This window comes from Tachyglossus aculeatus, chromosome 3 (assembly GCF_015852505.1).
Source record: "Tachyglossus aculeatus isolate mTacAcu1 chromosome 3, mTacAcu1.pri, whole genome shotgun sequence".
Taxonomy (NCBI): domain Eukaryota; kingdom Metazoa; phylum Chordata; class Mammalia; order Monotremata; family Tachyglossidae; genus Tachyglossus; species Tachyglossus aculeatus.
This window is the reverse complement of record NC_052068.1, coordinates 57,564,299-57,568,801: the sequence shown is the minus strand read 5'-3', so window position 1 is coordinate 57,568,801 and position 4,503 is coordinate 57,564,299. Positions and strand designations below refer to the sequence as shown.

The following is a 4,503-nucleotide window of genomic DNA, read 5'->3' as shown; positions in this document are numbered from 1 at the left end:
CTTCCTAAGTGCCAAGCACTATTCTAAACTCTGGGGTAGATAGAAGGTGATCATGTTGCCCCACGTGGGGCTCAAAGCCTTAATTCCCATTTTACAGATGAGGTAGCTGAGGCCCAGAGAAGTGAAGTGGCTTGCCCAAGGTCCCACGGCAGACAAGTGGCAGAGCCGGGATTAGAATAATAATAATAATAATAATTATGGTATCTGTTAAGCGCTATGTGCCAGGCGCTGTACTAAACGCTGGGGTGGATGCAAGCAAATTGTGTTTGGACGTAGTCCCTGTCCCACGTGGGGCTCACAGTCTCAATCCCCATTTTACAGATGAGGTGACTGAGGCCCAGAGAAGTCAAACGACCTGCCCAAGGTCACACAGCAGACAAGGGGCGGAGGTGGGATTAGAACCCACGACCACTGACTGCCAAGCCCGGGGGTCTTGCCACTCTGGGAAACTTTGGACGCCCGGGACCAGCCGGACTGTGAGCCCCACGTGGGACAACTTAATCACCTTGTATCCTCCCCAGCGCTTAGAACAGTGCTCTGCACATAGTAAGCGCTTAACAAATATTATTATTATTATTATTATTATTATTATTATTATTATTAGTAAAGAAACGCCAGGTTCCTCCGTCCAGCCCAGGGGGGCCCAGGGGAGACCCCCAACCCGCCCCAGGCCTGCAGACCCCACTCACCGCCCCGGTCCCGCAGTTCCTCCCGGGCCCCATGGGAATAATCATAAAACAATCATAATAATAATGATAATAATATGCGACGTACCTCTCCTTTTCCTAAACTGCGCAGCTGGGAGAGTAAAGGGAGATCCCTGCTGCTGGGAAAAACTCTTTGGGAACAAGTTCCAGCGCAGGACAGAATCAGAAGTTGTCTTTTTTTTCTCCACCTCCTCTTCCTTCTCTTTCCCCTCCTCCTCCTCCTTCCACTCTCTTCCCCGCCCCCAGGAAATCTCCCTCCCTTGGCGAGCTGAAGAAGTTTGAGACATTCCCAGAGTCCGGCTGGAGGGCGGGAGCAGAATTAGCATCCCAGTTTCCCCCTTCCCACTCAAAAAAAAAAAAGAAAAGGAAGCCTTCCTTCACCCCAGACAAGTGGCGCCCCACCTCACCACCATCCTCACTTCATAACCCCCACTCCCGCATAAAAAATTAAAAAAGTAAATTAAATTAAATTTAAAAATTATGCAATTTTTTTTTCCTCCAAGTTGGACTCCGAGGAAAACCCTGATCTCCAGTCAATTCCAGGGTCACGGGGGTCTTTGCCTGGCGGTCGGCGGGAGTGGGGCTTAACCGCCTGGCAAGGACCCCCGTGACCCTGGAATTGACTGGAGATCAGGGTTTTCCTCGGAGTCCAACTTGGAGGAAAAAAAAAATTGCATAATCCCCAAAAGTACCGTGGACTTTCATTGAGTCATCAGCCAGGAACATTGCTCAGTGAAAAGGATTTTATGACACCGCACTCCTACTTTTCATTCCACAGAATGTCATGTCGGGGAACATTTCCACTCCAAGCTTTCTTGATTCACTATGTTTATGATATGTGAATAAATAGTATGTCATATTTCACTCCATTGACTAATTACTGGCCTGTCCACCCATAACCCTCCAAGCACACTCTCTTCATTCCTACCCAACTTTGCTCTGGACCATTGCTGGGTAGGGACCGTCTCTATATAACAATGATGGTATTTGTTAAGCACTTACTATGTGCAAAGCACTGTTCTAAGCGCTGGGGAGGTTACAAGGTGATCAGGTTGTCCCGCGGGGGGCTCACAGTTTTAATCCCCATTTTACAGAAGAGGTAACTGAGGCATGGAGAAGTTAAGTGACTTGCCCAAAGTCACACAGCTGACAGTTGGCGGAGCCGGGATTTGAACCCATGACCTCTGACTCCAAAGCCCATGCTCTTTACACTGAGCCATGCTACTTCTCCTATATGTGGCTGACTTGTATTTCCCAAGTGCTTAATACAGTGCTCTGCACACAGTAAGCACTCAAATACGAATGAATGAATGGACGCTCCTACCACCTGTTTCCCCAGCCTGAAACTCCCTTCTCTCCCAAATCTGACAGACTACATCTCTCCATGTCCAAACCCCACCTAAAACCCTGTATTCTCTAACGAGCCTTCTCTGATTAAAATGTCTAGCACTTCTGTACTTATTTATACCCATTTATGTGTTTACTCAGATGTGCATTCAATTATTTATACTGATTACTTGTAAATATTTTTATGTCTGTTTCCTTTCTACAGTTCACTGAACCCAGCGGATGCTCAGTAAACACCATAACTAGGGTTCTGTGATAGCACCCCAACCTTGGCACTACATACAACCCCCACATTCAATCTGCCACCAAACCCTGTCAGTTCTACCTTCACAACACCGCTTAAAATCTGCCCTTTCCTCTCAAATCCAAATGGCTAGTACACTGATCCAAGCACCTATCTTTCCCCCTGCCTTGACTAATAATAATAATAATGATGGTATTTGTTAAGCATTTACTATGTGCTAAGAACTGGAGTAGATACAAGGTAATCAGCTTGTCCCACGTGGGGCTCACAGTCTTAATCCCCATTTTACACATGAGGTAACTGAAGAGAGAAGTTAAATGACTTGCCTAAAGTCACACAGCTGACAAGTGGGGAAGCCAGGATTAGAACCTACGCCCTCTGACTCCCAAACCCATGTTCTTTCCATTAAGCCAGGCTGCTTCTCTGCCTCCTCGTTAACCTCCCTGCCTCCTGTCTCTCACCACTCCAGACCATACTTTAGATAATTTAGATAACTTCTCTAAAAAACTGTTCAATCCACATCTCCCCTTTCCTTCAAGAACCTCCGGAGGTAGCCCATCCACCTCCACATCAGACAGAAACTCCTTAGCATCAGTCATCATCAGCGATATTTACTGAGCACTTACTCTGCACACAGCCCTGTACTAAGTACTTGGGAGAGTTCACTACTACAGAGTTGGTAGACATGTTCCCTGCCCACCATGAGCTTACAGTCTAGAGGGGGAGATAGATATTAATATAAATATATATTTTGTAGAAACTACATAAGTGCTATGAGGTTGAGGGTGGGGTAGAACTGACAGGATTCGGTTCCTGAGAGAGAATGTGGGTGGAAAGAGAGAAATCAAGGATAAAGCCAAGGTTATGGGCTTGTGAGATAGGGAGGATAGTGGTATTACCTACAGTTACATGGCCTAGTGGATTGACCCCAGGCCTGGGACCCATGAAGATGTGGGTTCTAATCCAAGCTCCACCACTTGTCTGCTGTATGACCTTGGGCAAGTCACTTCACTTCTCTATGCCTCAGTTACTTCATCTGTAAAATGGGGATTGAAACTGTGAGCCTAACCTCACTGTACCTCGTTTTCGCCTGTCCCACCGTCGACCCCTGGCCCACGTCCCCTGGCATGGAATGCCCTCCCTCCACAAATCCACCAAGCTGCTTTTCTTCCTCCCTTCAAAGCCCTACTGAGAGCTCACCTCCTCCAGGAGGCCTTCCCAGACTGAGCCCCCTCCTTCCTCTCCCCTTCCCCATCCCCCCACCCTACCTCCTTCCTCTCCCCACAGCACCTGTATATATGTTTGTGAATATTTATTACTCTATTTTATTTGTACATATTCACTACTCTATTTTATTTTGTTAATATGTTTTGTTTTGTTGTCTGTCTCCCCCTTCTAGACTGTGAGCCCACTGTTGGGTAGGAACCGTCTCTATATGTTGCCAACTTGTACTTCCCAAGCACTTAGTACAGTGCTCTGCACACAGTAAGCACTCAATAAATATGATTGAATGAATGAAATGAACAAATGGCATCATTATTATATAAACCAGACCACTATTGTCACCACCTTCAAAGTATTAAGGTTATATCTTCTCCAACAGGCCTTCCATGATTACTGCCCCATTTTCCCAACTCCCTCACCCTTCTACATCATCTATGCACTTGGATCTGTATCCTTTGGGCACTTGTTATTCATTACACCCTCAGACCCACAGCACTTATGTACAAATCTGTAATTCATTTATTTATATTAATGTCTGTCTCCCCCTCTAGCTCCTCTCAGGATCACAACTGGAGAGTTTCCAGTACTCTACCGGTCTCGGCTACGGGAGGAAGAGTCAAGCAGAGGCCTACCCATTTCATTCCTAGCTTGGCCAGTGGCTAGCATGTGGAAGGCAACCTGCTACAAGTGCAAATTCACCTGAGCTGGGCAGCAGAGCCACGGGAGAGAATAGAGGGCAGAGACTCAAATTTAATATACAGAAGAAGGCAATGATAAACTACTCCCATATTTCTACAAAGAAAACTCTAGGATCCACCACCAGAATGATTACAGTTGGAGGCGGGGCACTCTGGGAGAGATATGTCCATGGAGTCTCTATGGGTCAGAAATGACTTGACAGCACAAGACAAGACCCCTCTAGACTGTAAGCTTGTTTTGGGCAGGGAATATGGCTACCAATTAAGTTCTAATGTACTTTCC

General features: G+C 46.5%; 1 non-coding gene across 1 annotated transcript; it reads left to right on the top strand.

The window, feature by feature from the left end:
• Positions 1-4,073: 4,073 nt before the first annotated feature.
• On the top strand, positions 4,074-4,211 carry LOC119926260. Its single transcript, XR_005450148.1, has one exon. It is a non-coding gene; the product is annotated as a small nucleolar RNA SNORA7 (small nucleolar RNA).
• The last annotated feature ends 292 nt before the right edge of the window (positions 4,212-4,503 follow it).